Source organism: Felis catus, chromosome D2 (assembly GCF_018350175.1).
Source record: "Felis catus isolate Fca126 chromosome D2, F.catus_Fca126_mat1.0, whole genome shotgun sequence".
NCBI classification, from domain to species: Eukaryota; Metazoa; Chordata; class Mammalia; order Carnivora; family Felidae; genus Felis; species Felis catus.
Window position 1 is genome coordinate 53818851 of NC_058378.1, and position 19040 is coordinate 53837890.

Consider the following 19040-nt stretch of genomic DNA (forward strand, 5'->3'; position numbering starts at 1 on the left):
AAGAAGAAAGGTTACATGGTAGGTGGATCCTCCCAGAAGTACTGCATTAGTGTGCTAAGAAGGGCCAGAGGGGCCAGCCCAAGATTCTGAGGAGGTCTACAATATACTATAAAATCTGGCAGGTATACTGGTTCCTGGTAACCCAGCACATTGGGCTATCTAAACCCAGTCTCCTTTATCTCCAGGATGCCTGATTTCACCTCCATCAGCATCTTTCCAAATCTTCTCCCCTTTACTTTCAGTTTAAAAGGTCAACCTGATGCTGAGATTTGAGATTTCTGCAGTGCTCAGGTACTGCTTCAAGGATGCTATAGCAGATGAATCATAATAATAATAACTATTATTATGCTACAAAAAGTGGCTTTGTGTTTAGAGGCCCCCAAATAGAAACTATCATAATATGCGGGGGCAAGGTCAAGAGATATCACCATTGATAACAAATTGAATGAGTCAGGGCATATTTGATGAGCTCAGACATTTCCTGCACATATTTCAGGGCCTTTCCCAGAAATAACCCATTATCCATTGTGATGGGTGCCAGAATCATTCACTCAGACATGTTAGATAAACTCTATATGGAAGCTGCAACCTGGCCCCATGCCACCTTCCTTAATAATAAGACGGTTTGGTTCTTACTGTGAATTGTGGAGGAAGAAGAGTTGAAGGGTAAGAATTGCACCCTCCTGGGGGAGAGGGACATGACCAATGGTTAACAAGCAGAACATGACCACTGTGGCCAGCAGAGGGCAGCAGAACCAGATTACTTGTGCAGGTGGCTCCAGTGACCCTGTGGCCACTACTGTGAACATCTGTGCTCCAGGAGACCAGGACGACACAGGGTAGTCCCTAGAAAAGGTACAGCTAAAGTGGGAAAGGAGGTTTGGGGAAAGAGATTTCCTTCCCATTGATGATATTCTTTCTCTGAAATCAATCCACTGGCCTGCCTCCTGGAAAATTAATCTTCCAAAGGCTGCTCATCCCAAGAGGAACAGTCAGAAAAGCAATTTAAATCACACAGAGCTAAAGACTAGAACATAAACGTCTAATGACTCAATCAAGATATAAACAATTCATTAAATTCAGCCTGAAACAGCCACCATCCTTCCTTATGCCCTAACAGATTTACCATTGCATTGCTTGTGCCACCAATGTCCACCACCTCCACAACAAAGACACATAATATAAACACTTTGCTCTCATCTTCCCAGTAGATCTCTTGCCCTCCATTTTCTTCTCCAGAAGGTCAGTGTTCTTAATCAGAGGGTAGTGAGTATGGGCAATGGGCAATACACACAAAGAGAGGACCTGTTTCATCCTCCCTTTCTTCTTTGGTTAAGCCAGAGATGACTCAGTATAGTTGAATTTTACTGTCCTTGAACACAGCAAGACTCCTTAAACTTCACGAGTAGAGGAGGGTCAAGTAGGGCATACCACTAAGGATTATTGCTGTTATGATGACTGTCCCAGTGAGTGTGGGTAGATGCTCAGATGCTTAAAGGAAATTACGGCTAACTTTGTCATCAAAAATGTAAGTCTAATCAGGTAAAAATGTTGATGTCAATGTATTTTCAGCCCTTCCCCTGGCCCTATGAGCTAAAGAAGGTTCTGCTTTTTTCTATTCTGTTTCTTCCTTTCCCACGCTCCTCCCAGCAGGGTCCTGTTTTGGGGACTCTCATGAAGCCGTATTGAAAAAATAACATAAAGAAACTCACAGGGCAGGCTGAAGGAGGATGTTCAAATCTGTGTTTTAGAAGAGAGAGGCCCAGAAGCAGCTGTGGAAGGGGAGTGGGTGGGTGAGGACATGGGGATTCTAAGTATTTCTGTGGGTTACAGCCTTTCATGACATTAGAAAACATGTTGTTGTACCATGTTCATTTGATGCAAGTCTTCTTTGAGAATGGACATTACGAATCATAGTTTCAATAGAATTATAGAAGACACTAACACAATTCTGCCTCTTCCTTGCAGTGATCATTTGCATAATTTGAGTAGGTTATCCTGTAGCGCATGAGGAGCATGGAAAATTACCTAACTCACAGAATCTCAGTGTACCAAAAACCGAGCAAATCAAAAGCCAGAGACTTAACCAAAACTCTGCTGTTTCTCATCTCTGCTTCCGTGTTATTGTACCTAGGGCTTTTTAGAATCATCTTTGCTGCTTCAAAACTGTTGGAGACTTTTCCACTCCATCTCTCTTGGAAAGTTTCTTCTTCTGGGGACCTTTAGTTTTACCACCTCATGACACAGTTCAAGGCTGTCCTGCAAAACCTCTCACTGGGACCTAGACTGACCAGGCTGATGCTTTATACACCGAGGCCTCCCCCAAATGACAGAGCCAGTGTTCTTGGTTTGGTTCCTTTTTTCTGTCCTGAAGGGACCCTTTTAACTTCCAGAATTGGAGGCATTTAAAGAAGAAAACAATTGCTGGGTGTTATTATAGCCTCAAGGCCAAAAGGCACCTAATTAATTAAATGTTACATGTGGATTTAGGATGACAGCAGAGTAAGAGGCATGGGGACAAGAATGGCTTTTCCTCCCAAAAAAGGAAAACCAAATAAAGAGGTAACATTACCTGGAGAAAACCTGGTTACAGATAGAATTTTGATATCTGAGCAGCTGGGATTTCCAATCTCTCTCTCTCCCTGATTTTTTTCTTCATTGGAGGAAGAGGAGGGCAGAGATAATTGAGAGGAGCTGGAATTCACTGGGGAAATTACCTCAGAAGCAAGCTATGGAAGAGGGCACCACAGAAACAGGTCCCCATGTAACCATGGTGACAAGCAGAGGAAGGAAAGGGTGGGGAGAAAGGGAGCAAAGAGCCAGTACAGATAGAGGGCAGGAGGGAATGCGGGGAGGGGAAGGGAGGGGCACCCAGGTCAATGAGTGAGTGGCAGGAACTTTTAAGCTAAATTCAGGTTTTTAAAGGAAGAAAGAATTAATTTGTAACTGCAATTAACTAGGAAGGCAGGATGTATGTTACACTATGGATTCTTTTTACATTTAGAAAGGGTTTTTAAATGTTTCTAGAGTTTAGCTACTTTAACAAAGCAAGATTAGGAGTGAGCAGTAGAAAGTCACGGCTGAGCTGGGGGTGAGGTGGGGAAGGATGGAATAGAAACGTAGGTACACTCCCAGAGACTGCAGTCATCCAGAGTCCACAAAGTACCCGGCTGCCTCCTGGTGGCAGCTGTCCTCCCAGAGATTCCCCTACTGAAGCTGAAGTGGAAAAACCAACGCCATAAGGACAGAATGCCCACATTTAACAAATACAAATACAGTTAATTTCCAATGTCAGATAAACAGCAAATGATATCTTAGTAGGTTTGTGTTCCATGGCAACCTTAATAAGGTGGTACCCACTAATTAAATATCATCTTGTTCTCTCATCCCCTATATATTTAAAAAAGAAAGGAGAGAGGGGCGCTTGGGTGGCTCAGTCCCACAAGCATCTATTTCAGCTCAGGTCATGATCTCAGGGTTCGTGAGTTCAAGCCCCACATCGGGCTCTGCGTGAACAGTGCAGAGCCTGCTTGGGATTCTCTCTCCCTCTCTCTTTGCCCCTCCCCCACATGTGTGCATAGGTGCACATGCACTTTCTTTCTCTCTCTCAAAATAAATAAACTTAAAAACAAAACAAAGAAAGGAGAGAGGCAAAGAAGGAGAAAAGGGAGGGAGGATCTAAACACTAAATGGTTACTTTCTCTTTAATTATCAACCCACACTCCATTCCTTCTTGCTTTCCTCTCTCCTCCTCATCATAGAATATTCTCTATTCCCTATACAAAGCCTTCAAACAATCAAATCCGAACAAAGCCACACACAATCAAACCAGACCTCTCTGGTTCCTACAACCTCACACTGTCTTTTCCAGGGTGTTGGTCGTGTGTTATGGCGCCTCCTCCAGCCTCACCTGGGGCCTCCACCCTGACCTCACTAATCTTTCTTGCAGCTGCTGGTTGTTCCTGCCGATCTGCACCTGTACCAGTTGACCCCACCTCTGAGCTCCCTGCTGGCACTTTGTCAGTCCCTTGTCTACAATTAATGCACAACTCTTAAAGCCTCCACCAGTTAGGTGGCAGGTATCAATAAATCCTGTCACAGCAACATTTCAACAAAGTGTTTTACAAAAAATCAATGCCTATGGTTCAGCAACGGTAATGACTTTGTTTGATGGATGTTTCTCACTCATGCCACCTCAGCTCCAGCCCTAACCAAACACCACTATGGAAAAGATCAAACAGAAGACAAGAAATTCGTTCACACATCACCTTAAAACTTCAATCAGATCATGTTATTTGATTTAAAACCCTCCACTGCTGTCTCATCACATTGAGAATAAGACACAAAATGCTCACTATGGCCTGTAAGTTCTGCAGGATTTTCCTCTACCCACACATCTCACTCCATCTATGACTCACCCCACTGTTATTCAGCCACGTGGAACCCTTTTCTGTTCCTGGAAAATGCCAGGCCTTTTCTTGCCTCCGGATCTTGCTCTTGCTTTCCCTTCTGCCTGGAACGTTTTCCTTGACCAGATCTTTGGTTGGACAAATCATTCTGATCCTTCGGAACTCAGTCCTGGGGTGCTAAGTACATTCTACATTATCTTGAAATTTGTGCGCTTTACTGTATGAATGTCACAACCCAGTGAAAGATAACATATTAAGTGGGACACCCTAGTAATTTATTATCACATCACCCTCTTTATTTCCTTCCTGATAATGATCACAATCTAATGGTGATGTTGACTTGTTGGCTGTCTGTCTTCCCCCAAATCAGAGTTGGCAAAATGATGTCCCATTGTCCAAATCCAGCTACCATCTATTTTTGTAAATTAAGTTTTATTGGAACTCAGCCATGGCCATTCATTGACTATTGTCTGTGGTTCCTTTTTCATTGACTATTGTCTATGGAAGAGCTGAGTAGTTCTGACACAGATTTTGTGGCTTCATGAACCTAAAATGTTTACTATCCAAACAAAATTTGACTGTCCATGCCCTCAGTTTCATGAGGGTAAAAACTGTGTCCATCTTAGTCATCTCTATTTTCAGTGTCCAAATAGTGCCTGGTCCAAACTTAGGAACCCTTCAATAAATGTTGGCTTCCCATTATGCCTCCTGCCAACTGGCTCCCACAGTAGTCATCTCCTGGTTGTTCTTTCCCCCATCAGAGCCTGGATCCTGACCAGTTGCCTGCAAACTGTAGGTTCTTGCCATCTGTCGTCCCCTCCTAGTCCTACCTCCTTGCTCTGTATCTCCAACTTGGGCTACTGAAAAGCAATCTGATCACAACCAATAATCCCATACCACAAAGCTTCCTCTGCTTTGTGGCCATCAGAACCATGTTTTATAATCAATTATTATATGGCAAATCCATTCTTTATAATCATGAAAGCATTCCTACTTAAAATTTCATTCTTCTATCATTCAGCTTCTTGACAACATCTTTATTTAGGTCATTTTCTATTATAAAAATGATTTATACACATAACATGAAATTTTGGAAATATAGAAAATAAAATAAAAAGTCACCAAAAGATGATCACTTTTATCATTTTGGTGTAGTTTCTTTCCATTCTTCTTTCTATCTTTCTATGCTTTTTTTTTTAAAGTACACCTGTATAAAACAACAAAAGATAGCTGAAAATAATTTCTTCTCTTGCATTATAAAAAACATTTTTATATTGCACATTCTTTGTAAATTAATATTTTTGGTATTGGCAAAATATTACATTGAGTGAATATATTTATGAAATATTTCCCAGTTCTTAAGAAATATTTATAATATATCCATATTTTAATAACCAAATGTCTTTGTGCATGCATGAAGCTTTTTTTCCCTACCTTTTGGATAACCCCCTCAAGTAAGATTTTCAGAAGCAGAATTACTGGATCAAAGGATCCTTTTTTTTTTTTTTTTTTTTTTAGTTTAGATACATATTGTCATTCTCACTTTTGAAAAGGCATAAAAACCTCTGGATAAAGTTCTCAAAGTAAATATACTCAAAATCCTCTTTCCTGTACTCCAAATCCATAAGAATGAGAGATGAGATATTAAGATATATATTCATACACTACTGTCAAAACACAAGAGAAAAATCTCAGTGGCTCAAAACAGAGAGAAAACTTAAACAACAAGCAAAGTGTCAAGTCACAGGAACCAAAGGTGGGACTGGAGCCAGACAATTAAATACCTCCTAAGAAAAGTCTGAATGTACCTTCTGTAACAAGAACCTGAGCTGGGCTTCCCACCCAAGAACAGTGGATGACATAGCTCCATCCATGCATCTAGAATTGTAGTAGAAACACCATTACCTACTCAGGGCCAGAGTCCATAGCAGAGTCTCCTTCTGGTCTGTACCATGTGAATTGTGGAGAATTGTCACTCCAGAAATGGGGAGCTCTGAGCTGAACTACAAATATATGACCTGGGTTGACTCTGGTCAACCCATGAGATCAAGGCTAAGGCAGCTAAGAAACTACCTCACAGAAGAGGGATGCATGGGAGAAAATTCCTACACAATATGAGCTTTCCAGAAAAAAGTCTCAAAACACACTTAGCACAATGAAAAGTAGTCACAAAGGAGAGATTTAAAAGAAATTTGAAATGAATCTGTCTGAAATCTTCAAAGAAATAAAATAAGGTAACATCAATACAATCAGAATAGGACATTATAAAATTGGAATAGGTAAATAATGAAAAGAACATTAAAAAATTATCCACCCTTGGGGTGCCTGGGTAGCTCAGTCAGTTAAGCATCCAACTTTAGCTTAAGTCATGATCTCACAGTTTATGAGTTCAAGCCCCACATTGGACTTTTCTTCTGTCAGCGCAGAGCCTGCTTCAGATTCTTTGCCCCCTCTCTCTGCCCCTACCCCATTTGTGTGTGCTCTCACTCTGTCTCAAAAATAAATAAACATTAAAAAATATATATGCACCCTCCAAACTTAAAAATAAAAGCAGCCCTTAAAGGAACTGTACTTTACTACATTGACAGAAGAGGGTGATCTTGAACTAGGAATGGCAAATTTCTCTAAATCCATGAAATGAAATGAAGTATCATAAATCCACACAAAGCAACTCCAAGGGGGAGGGAAAAAAAATTAGAAATTAGAATAAAAACACCTCAGCTGGAGAAAATTTTTACCAAAAAACACCCACAAAGCAACCACAAAACACAAAATTCCAAACAGAATTAATATCCTCAAACAAGCATTTGGAAATATGAAAAATGACCTTAAATCAGAAATTCAAACTCCAAGAATAGAAATGGACAAAGTGATAGGTGGAAAGAGAAAGAGAGAGAGAGATTGAAGTCAGGAAAGAAAATGCATATTCATGTTAGGAATGAAAGCTACATTATAAGTACCCAATGGAGAATAGACTCAAATGAAGTTGTTCTTGTTTTTTTAAGTTTATTTATTTATTTTGAGAGAAAGAGAGAGAGCACACAAGCAGAGGAGGGGGAGAGAGAAGGACAGACAGAATCCCAGGCAGGCTCCATGCCATCAACGCAGAGCCCAATGTGGGGCTCGAACCCACTAACTGTGAGATCATGACCTAAGCCAAGAGTCGAGGTCTCAGATGCTTACCCAACTGCGCCACCCAGGTGCCCCTCAAATGAAGTTTTAATAAAGAGTATTGAGGAGTGGAAGGAAAACAAGAAAACAAGAAAACAAAAATGAAATAAAGAAAGAAGTAAAAAGATTCAGAGAGAAAGTGGTTGAAATGGAAGACAAAGAAAATGAAGGGTCCATTGGAACCCTTGAAAAAGACATATGAAACATGGGAATAAAACTTGTGTTTAAACCTACAATCCAAAATAGAGAGATATACCATGTTCATGTACTGGAAGACTCAATATTGTTAAGATGTCAGTTCTCCCCAGACTGAACTATAGACTTCTTGTCTATAAAACTTCTTGTTTCTCCTTTCCTCTCATACTCACAACTCTTCTGACAGTGTTGGGTAGAAGTGTGGGTAACAAACCTACACCCACCAACTCTCCAACACAAGCTGGGTGTCCTACAGCCCAACTCAGCACTGTCTGCCTGAAGTTAGCATTATATCCCACAAGTTAAGGGCTCAGTCCCACAAGATCATCCCACTTCAGATACCTATTGTAGATCCCATGTTGTCTTTTATACTTTTGATCAACAACCAAAAGTATATCTGTATATATCTGTATATCTGTATATTAGGGTTCCCATGACTTCCTTTTCAGATTTTATAATTTGCTAGAACAGGTCACAGAAGTCAGGGAAACACTTATTATGTTTACTAGTTTATTATATAATAAAAAAAAATATGATAAAAGACACAGATGAACATCCAGATGAAGAGATACATGGGAGGAAGTCTGGAAGTGTCCCAAATGTAGGAGCTTTTGCTCCATGGAGTTGGGATGTGCCACCCTCCCTGTGTTCACCAGCCTAGAAGCTCTCCAACCCCTGTACTTTTTGGATTTTTGTGGAGGTTGTATTGTGTACACATGATTGATCTTAGCTCAATCTCTAGCTCCTCCCTCTTTCTCAGAGAATGGGGAGTGGAGATGAAAGCTCAAAGCTTCTAATTGTGGCTACATCTTTTTAGTGACCAGCAGACATCCTGAAGCCATCTATGAACCCACCAAGAGTCACCTCATTAGGACAAAAACATTCCTATCACCCAGGGAATCCCAAGGGTTTAGGACCTCTTTGTCGGGAACCAGGATCAAAAACTAAATATTACAACAGAAGATGCTACTTGTGCTCTTAACACTTAGGAAATTACGAGGTTTTAGGACCCTTGTGCCAGGAACCAGGGAGAGAAATATATATATATATATATATATATATATATATATATATATATACACACATATATATATATGTGTGTATATATATATATCAGTTCTCCCCAAATTGAACTATAGACTCAATCCCAACCAAAGTCCTAATAAACTTTACTATAGGAATTGATAACCTGTTCCTAAAACTCATATAGAAATGCAAAAACCTAGAAGAGCCAAAATCATTTTGAAAGAAAAAAAACAAGGTTGGAGGACTCACATTACTTGATTTTAAAACTTAATATAAAATGAACCATAATTAAGAAAGAGTGGAATTCATTGAGATATCATCTCATGCCTGTTAAAATAGCCATCATCAAAAAGACAGGAGATAACAAATGATGGCATGGATGTGAAGAAAAGAAAACCCTTGTGCACTGTTAGTGGGACTAAATAAGCCATGTGATAAAATATTCACATGCATATATAGGACCAAGGACTTATATCCAGAATATATAAAGAACTCTTATAACTCAATAATGAGAAGATGGATTGTTTAATTTTAAAAACTGGAAAGGAAGGAAGATTGGGAAGGAAGAGTCTTGGGCAAGCTGATGTGGAGTCTTTAAGCCAAAGTCATGGTCCTCTTGATAGATGGGCTTCCTTAGTCCCTCTGCCATGCTTAATCATTGGAGGGAGCAGCCTGGGAATCAGGACTCAACTTAATGGTGGCAGTGGATCTAGTGGGACAGAGGTTGTGGCCAGCTAGGCAATTTTTTCTTCACAATAGAAAATACAGGTGGTACATTTTCATGGCCATGCCATCTTCTTTCTCTACTTTCTATTCTTCTTGGCCTTTGATCTCCCAAGTATCATTTTTCTCTTAGCCTCTATTCTCCCTCTATAAAGCCAGAGACATGGTAACCAATCATAATGCATTTTCCTAACATCTGACAGAGATGAAGAGCTCCAGCTCTCCAAGAGGCTCCCTTGAAACTTTGAAGCAGAAAAGTACTATTCTCACTCTTGCTAGGGACTATACCTTTTTTCTCTAGTCCTATATTCCCTACCATGGTATGTATCCATCTCTCTCAGGGAATTCTGTCTCATTCCTACACTGTAATAAGATGCTAGAATGCAGAAAATCCCACATTTCACCATCAGCCAATTCTGTGTGTGTGTGTGTGTGTGTGTGTGTGTGTGTGTGCTCACAGTATTAAGCAGCTTTTAAAGGTTTTAAACATATTTTTTTTTTTGGAAGACCTGGTGATTCTATCATAAACAGTTTTCTGAAAATTCCTCTGGCTTACATGCACTGTTAACCTTTGAAGTTGCTATGGGAACCAATGTTTTTTAAATAAATTATATATATAAAAGAAAAAAAGGCCTTGATGCCTAACTCAAGGAAAAACAAATGAGGCATTGGAAGATATTTTTAAAAAACAAGAAAACTGAACACATCAATAAGAAGGAAAAAAAGTGTTTTAAAAAATGTGGGGTGCACCAGGGTGGCTCAGTCGGTTAAGCGTCCGACTTCAGTTGCTCAGGTCATGATCTCATGGTTCATGAGTTTGAGCCCTATGTTGGGCTCTGTGCTGACAGCTCAGAGCCTGGAGCCTGCTTCAGATTCTGTGCCTCCCTTTCTCTTTGCTCTCCCCTACTTGCACTCTGTCTTTGTCTCTCTCTCTCTCTCAAAAATAAACATTAAACATTAAAAAAAAAAAAAAAAGAGGGGGGTGCCTGAGTGGCTCAGTTGGTTAAACCTCCAACTCTTGATTTCAGCTCAGGTCATGATCTCACAGTTTGTGAGTTCGAGCCCCCATATCAGTCTCCATGCTGACAGTGTAAAGCTTCTTTGGAATTCTCTCTTTCCCTCTCTCTCTCCCCTCCCCCACTTGTGCTCATGCTCTCTCTCTCAAAAATAAATAAATACACTTTAAAAAAAAGTGCTTATAACAAGAAGAGCCTTTCATTCTTTACTCAAATTGTACTAATGGAAAGCTTGCAGAAATTCTGCTATGTGGGGAATAAGAGCCCTCATTTCTATGAACAAAGTCAATTAATACTTGTTGGATGAATGAATGAATGAATGAATGACGAATGGGAGACGAGACAACCCTAAGACAGTATTGAATAAAATGGTCATGCTTTATACTCACTTGGGTTATAGAAATTGGAAGGGTTCATCACCCCATGATTAGTCACTGATTCCAGCTTCTTATCAGTTCTGTTCCTTAAACCTTGAGAGATTTCACTACAAATCACACATTCATTCTTCAGAAACCTATTTTCTGGGCTGTAGGAGTTTAAAAGTTGGTGTCTACAAAAATGTCATACTATGAACCAGCCTGAAAAAGCCAAAGGTAATCTATGACTATAGGCCAGGGGCTTCCTGCCAAAGAAATTTAACCACTATAGCCAGATGTTACAATTTCTCAAGTATAAAACAAGATCACATTAATTTTTAACGTCCACATTTGAATGACTGAAACCAGTGGGATCATTACTAGATCTCAAAGTCTGTAGTAATGGGGATGGTGAATCTCAGGTCTTCCTTCAGGGAAGGATTTTTATGGCTGCTGGGAGTGTTGTCAGCAAAGAAACTTCAGTTGTCAGCTCCTTCACAGTCAGCCTCAGCTATAGAGAGCTGCCTTGCCTAAGGCCACATTTTTCCTAGGCAGCTTACACCCCATGATGGGAGGGAGCAGGGGTATAAAGTCCCAGCCATTTCAACCCAGTGTGGGACAACTTGGATACATTTGGTTGCCTTTAGGATTGGTTGAGGCTGTGGGGCCTATCTCAGTTCACCTTCTTTCTTAACCCAGTTCAGCTTTCATCTCCCCACCTCCCCGCCTGCTTCCATGTGTGTTGATCTCAAAGGCACTTCCTAGTAAAAATCCTGCACACTAAACTCCATCTCAGACTCTGCTTGCCAGAGGACCTAACCTGCAAAACTCCTCCTATCCCCTGCTACCTAGCATTGTCGGATAAAATACTGCCCAGTGAAATGTGAATTTCAGACAAACAAGGGATAATTTTTTAGTATAAGTAAGTCCCAAATATTGTTATGGCTCTATTCCCTATTCCTTGTATGGTACTTGGCTTAAGTAAATGTTTGTTAGATGAATGAGAATGTTAGGACCCCATCTTAAAATAGAGTGCCCTGGGGCGCCTGGATGGCTCAGTCAGTTGAGCTTCCGACTTCGGCTCAGGTCATGATCTCGCAGTCAGGGAGTTCAAGCCCCGCGTCGGGCTCTGTGCCAACAGCTCAGAACCTGGAGCCTGTTTCCAATTCTGTGTCTCCCTCTCTCTGACCCTCCCCCGTTCATGCTCTGTCTCTCTCTGTCTCAAAAATAAAATAAAACATTAAAAAAAAAAAAATAGAGTGCCCTGTCACACAAGGAAGAAGGCAGAGGTAAGTAATGGTCCCCTACTTTTCCATTATGCAAGTGTTTCTCAAAATGTCAGGAGGTAAGCAAGATCCTAAAGACTTGGGAGTGGGTGGTGCTAGTTATAAATGCAGATTCCTGAGGCCTCACCAGATTAACTGAATGAGGATCTCTGGGACTGATCCCTAGAAATCTGCATTTGTAGCAAGCTGCCTGGGTGATTCTTCTGCCTCCTAAAGTTTGAGAATCTTTTACACTGAGAACGGTATCCTTGAACTAGAAAGACCAGTTTCATCTAAATTGAGAAGGTCTCTCTCTGTGGTTACCAAAGAACCAAAGACAGCAGAGGACCAGCCCTGTTTCTTTCCCACTTGTCTACCTTCTTTCCCTTTCCTCTTGAGTCTCCTTTAGACGGAAAGTAAGTTCTTGGACCAGGCTGATCATAAACTCTGGGAGAAGTGCTTTATAAGAATACCGATGTATTCATTCAGCATAGTACTGGAAGTCCTAGCCACAGTAATCAGACAGAATATAATATAAAATAAAATAATAAATACAGAAATACAGAAATAAATAAATGGCATCCAATTGGTAAGGAAGAAGTAAAACTTTCACTATTTGCAGATGACATGATACTATTTTTCAAAAACCCTAAAGGCTCTACCCAAAACTACTAGAACTGATAAATGAATTCAGTAAAGTCACAGATATGACTGTGAAAGTCATTAGATATGAAACTAATATATAGAAATCTGCTGCATTTTTATAGACTAATAATGAAGTAGCAGACAGAGAAATTAAAAAAAAACAGTCCCATTTCAGGGATGGGCTAAATGGGTGATGGGCATTAAGGAGGGCACTTGTTGGGATGAGCACTGAATGTTATCCGTAACTGATGAATCACGGGGTTCTACTCCTGGAACCAATACTACACTGTATGTTAACTAACTTGAATTTAAATAAATTTTTTTTAAATCTCATTTATAATTGTACCAAAAATAATAAAATACCTAGGAACAAATTTAAATAATGAGGTCAAAGACCTGTAATCCAAACATTATTAAAAAAAATTACTAACCTACTAAATCAGAGACTCTGAGAGTGATATGCTGAGCCCAGCAGGGCTTCAGAGAAGCCAGAGTTACAGGAATAGCCATTGAGGAAAAACTGGCTGTGAATGATGGATGGTATTTGCATGGGCAGATTGAAGAGGTTTGAACATTCTAGAATTATAGAATTAGAAGCAGGAGAAGCATGGCAGGGGGACACTTATTGTTAGAAGGCTCCTGGAACTCACTGACAGTGTTGCTGCAGAATCTGGGTGGCAGGTTCAGAAACATTCCTTCCTAGCTGGCTGTAACACACAGTCTTAAGTTTCTGCTGCCAGAAGCCCTTCCCCCCACCCCCACCCCCCTGCCCCGGAAATAAGCAGAGGAATCTTCCTATGGGGTTTGATCAGATCTCAAACGGGTCAACACAATGTACCAAATGATCATCCACTAGAAATTCACATATTGGTGCCTCAACTGGCTGGTCACTATGTCCAAAAGCTCACATTCATGTTTGTATCTTTGTCAGGGTCCTCCTCACACAAAACTCTACTTTCTTCCCATCAGGATGAAGGTGCATCGGGTGCGTGAGTGGTTTTCCCCAGATGCCAAACAATGCCACAAAACGTTTCCTCCCCCCACCTTTATTTTATCGTTTAAGAAACGATAAGAATTCACGGGTAAGAGACATCTAAACTTTTGCGGTTTGAGAAAGATGATTTGGGGCTGATGAAGAATATGTCAGCTCCATGGAAAGGTAAGGTCACTCTCTGCATACACCTGGCTAGAGCAGCACATACATGTTGAGGAAGAATAAAAGTCAGATTGGATAATTGACGGTGATTTGCCAGCCATGGAATGCTAAGAGCTACAGTCATCTTCTCAGCACATCTTTCTAGTCTAGACTCATTTTATTCTTGTCATTCAAGTCTCAGTTTGTATGTCTCCTTCTCAGAGAGGACAGCCCTAAGCACCCCCTACCCTGTCTAAAATCACTTTGGCCCTACCTTGTCACTCCATCACATCATGCTGTTTGATTTTGTTTAGAGTGCTACTCTTCTATTTAAAATTATGTTGCTCATTTATCTGTTCTCCTATTTATTATCTTTGCTCTCACAAGAATGTAAATTCTATTGGGACTGGGTCTATATCTGCTTTGTTCACAGCTACAATCCCCTACCTAACATTATTCCTAGTATTTAGTGAGTACTCAATAAAATAGGTGTTGAATGAAAGAGTGAACTTACATTTTTTTCATTTTTACATTTTATTCATTATGAATATTTGTTAATCCATACCAGAAACATAAGTATAAATGCTATAATAATAGAAGCATCGGTGCTCCAGGGGCCCATACCTTGCACCGTCCTCAGAATCCATGTGCACTATTTTGTGAATCCCGAACAACATTTGCAAAGTCACTGACAAGGTCAATGAAGAAAAAGACAAAAGTTGAGCATGTGCAGAGACTTTATCAAGTTGTAGCACAGGGCTTTCTGATTTGACATTTAAGGGAAAATCAGCCATAAATCCAAAAGAAGAAAGGTAATAATTACTCATAAACATTACATTTTAAAGCTTTACCATGGGGGAAAAAAAAACCTTTAGACAGATGGGTATATTTCACTTAAATTTTATTTTATCTCAGAAAAAAAAACAGACTTAACTGAGTCTAATGAATAAAAACATATTTTTAACACTAAATAAACCTTGTCACAATCTGCATATCCAATGAAGTATTTGTTAAAATTTAGGTGGAGAAGACTCAAATTCAATTAATCACTAAGAACTGAGAGTTCAGTCCAGGATAAAAGAACTAGAAGAAGGATGTTAAAAGCTCTCACATATTAATGAAGTCTGCACACCATTTCCCAATATGTATGATTATAATATTCAGAATTTCAGTTATCTGTATCTCTGGGTTTAATTCTCTTATGTTTTGAATGTCATAAAAGTTCATTTCTTCAGATCTGCAAAGAGCACAGTGTTTCTAAAAATAGGCAAATAGAACCTGTAAATCATTTACCTTCTGAAGTCTAAGTATCTATAATTATGCTCTGCTTTTAGAAAGGAGGTAGCTACATTATCTGTGCCTTTTAAAGAAATGATCAGGAATTTGGTTAAGGCAGTCAAATTTATAAGATGGTTAACTAGCTTAAAGCAGGCTATTTTGGGCTTCTATTAGTGATTTTGAATCTTCTGCTTTCATTCACTTTTCATTCATTTATTTCCAATGTTATCTGAGTTATGGGTCTATGTCCATCATAGATAACGTGCCTCTAGTTCAGAGCATCTGTGTTCCTAGCAGAACCTAGCATCATCCATTCATTCAACAAATATTTGTAAGTACCTGGTATGATCAAGACACTGCAGAAACAGCAGTTAAACAAAGACACCTGCCTCCTGGGAGCTTGTGTTTTAGTGATGAAGATAGACAATAAATAAGTAAAATAAGTGTGCTGGTAGACTGTGATGGTAGATTGTGTGCTAAGAAAAAGCTAAGCAGAGAAATGTCCATAGGAAATCTGTCTGGGGTAGTGTGGGATTTCAAATGGCATAGCCAGAAAAGACCTCAGAGAGAAAAGATGAGTAAAGATGGGAGGGAAGGGGTGCATGCCAGGTAGATAGAAAGCACTCATGAATTGAATAACTGAACCAGAGTCAATTGGTTCATCAGCTCTCACTGTGTTTGGGATGGCTCCTCCCTTTGGGGGCTGATGTGTTTACACTGTAAATGGCTTGTAACTTTTGAATGTAAATATCACATTATTTATCCACAGCCTGTAAATAGCAATCCCAAATGCAGCTGATGTATATATCCACATCCTCAAGGATAAACAGCTCTGTACTGTCAGAAATGGAAAAGGCAGCTGTATGGGCATGTAAGGGTTAATATAGTAGGTTGGATTGGTGACAGGTAAAGGGCACCACCTGAGGCTTTTTGGATATGGAATAGCACTATGCATAAGTAAAGAAGGTGAAATGGAAGTAATCAAAGAATTCCAAAGAGAAAGCAAAAGACAGAGAGGTCTCCCTATTGGGAGTTAAGGTTTTACACACAAACCGCAACAAAACTCTGCATTGTAAACTAGTTTCCTCTCTCTGACATGCATATCTGTGGACTCTCCTCCACACTTATCTACTGGTCACATCCAAAATGCATGTTGTTCTTGGAACAAACTACTGCCACGAGGAGGGACTTACTGCTCTAAGGCAAATAAGAACAATAGTTCTAGTAATATGATGATAACAAATGTTCAAGTTCCCATTTCATTCGGAGTAAAAGCAAAAGCCCTTCTAAAGGCTTCTAAGGTCCTGTATCATCTGCCCCCATCATTTCTCTGGCCTCTCTATCATGTTCTTCCTTCCTTCTGCTCCAGCCAGCCCTTTTTGCTGCCCCTTGAAAATACCAGGCACACTCCCACTTCAGGGCCTTTGTATTGGATCTGACCTCTGTCCAAAGTATCCTTCCCTCTACATCTGCAAGGCTCACTCTCTCACCTTCAAGTCTTTGGTCACATGTCAACTTCTCAACTGACCACCCTATCTAAAATGCTTTGTTCTAAAGCACATATCATGTTTTATCATTCTCCATAATGGACTTATTTACTGTATTCATTATCTCTTTACTCCACTAGCTTGCAGGCCGCAGAAGTGAAAGGATATTTATCTGTTTTATTCACTGAATAGCCAGTGTCAGTGGTTAGCATATCGTGGGTGCTCAATCAATATGCAGTAAATGAGAGGATATTGCCATTAGCAGCCCAAGGGAAAGTTTATGAGGCCCCACAAGTTAGAAAGCACAGAACTGCCTTTCTGACTTTTTAATTATTAAGCTGCACAAGTGGAAAAAACTCATTTTGATTTCACCCTTCAGTCCACAAAGCAATAAAGGTCCCTGAACTTGCTTAATGAGTCCATGAGAATGATGGCTAATTAATATAAGTTGTTCGGCCAAGTTAGCCACTAGGATCACCTGAAGAGCCCCTTAGAGGTGGAACAGGCCTGTCTCTGGCTCCCTGCATCTGTGCCCAGCTGGCTGTGCAAGACCAGAGGGGTATCTAAAGTGGAGGGAGAGCTCAGGCAGCTTCTACCTCAGTGTCTTTGACAGTTCCTGGTTGTTCTCTTGGCCAACAGGGAGCCTGGAACTTTCCCAGCCTGGGACCCTCAGCCTGGACCTTGGTTTGTTGGGTTCTTCAAAGACTGGTCCTAGAGCTATTTAATTAGAACTCAACTCTGTGATTCCATATATGCTCATGGGATAACTATATCTGAAACATGCTCTCTGGAGTCTTCCCTGGCCTGGCTTTTCCTGGCTGAAGAGCACTTAATCTCTCTTTTTACAGAAACTGATGTTCTGGCCACAAATCCCGAACAGATTGCACCAGGCAGACTGGGTCTGCATCCAGCTGGGCCACTTACTGGCTAATTGACTTTGAACATGTGCTTCAACCTTTTGTCAATATTGAATTTTACTTGAGCCTGAAGAAAACATTGAGGGTTAAGAAGTACCCCTATCCTTTTGTACTTCAAAATCCCTTCACCTTTTTTTGTATTCCAGGAACAGCTAATCTCACAAAGAACAACTCTGACCTCTGACCTATCTCCACCCTTCCCAGAACTCTCCTAGATCCATTCCCTGTTTACCTGCTCCTATAAAACCCCAGACCCCCTTCCCTTTCATTGAGACAGTCCTAGCAGTCCTAGTTAATGAACCTTCTCCCTATTGCAATAACCTGAATAAAACTAACCCCTAACTTGTCCAGTACATTTTGTCTTTGACATTTTTAAGCCTCAATTTCCCTATCTGTTAAAAGGAGATCCTTGTAACTACTTCCTAGAGATAACTGTGAAGATTAAATGAATAATGTGTGTAAAATGTAGTAAGCCTTCAATAAATATTTTGATGGAATTATTTCCTGTTGTTAATTCCCTCCAGCCCTATCTTACAGGCCTTGGTCTTTAGGGCTTCCTGTGCTGATTAATGTCTGATGGATGGTCTTAGTAACTTAAAACTTGCTATTACTACACATTTTCTGTTAATGATAGCATTTTTCTAGAAGCTTTTGAGGGATTTAGTCACATCTAACCCTACTCAACCACTGTGAGAAGTAAGGGAAATGATTCATTCTCAGAAATACCAAATAAAAGCTGTGCTGTCTAGTTAACACTAGGTTTACAACCTATTGGAAATATGTACAACCTCCCTGCCCCCCCACCCCCACCCCGCCACATTGCAGTCCCAAAGTCTTGGACACTTCACTTCCAGGTTCTTCACCTCTCTGTTTCGAGGGCTCATTTTCACAGGTTTTTCATTGAGCATGTACCAAAGAACAAAGAAGGGACTGAAAGTCTCTCTGCGTCACCTCAGAGAATGTACATTTGTTCCAATCAGACTACTTTTTGCCTTACATGGGCATAGGCGATGTCCAAGTAAGGCTGTAACCTCTGTAGTACTCAGCCAATGAGGAACCAGGGGAGGGACTTACATGCATGAAGATAAATTATCTGCTGTAACTGCCCAGAATATGCCTGTCCATCAGACACATGCTCTTGCAAGAAGGTTGATTAAAAATTAAAACCTTGCTTCACTGTGCTCAGACACTCTGTGTCCCTCCTTAGATTGGGTCAGTCGGCTTTTTTCTCACAGCCACTATCAACCACCAAATACATCCTAAGAGCATGTCCCAAATGCTGTCTGAAAACACCATTCAGTGCTCCTTCTCCACCCAGAAATGGAGTTTTGAACTGTTTCTCCAACCTGCCACCACATTATTCTCCAAGATCTGGCTTTGATTCTCCCTTCACATTTGATCCTTGGTAGGTTTTTCT

At 40.3% G+C, this 19040-nt stretch overlaps 1 long non-coding RNA gene across 2 annotated transcripts in view; it reads right to left on the reverse strand.

Moving 5' to 3' along the window:
* Positions 1–19040, reverse strand: part of LOC123380858 — a 194410-nt gene that overhangs the window by 51531 nt on the left and 123839 nt on the right. The gene's annotated exons all lie outside the window — the stretch shown is intronic.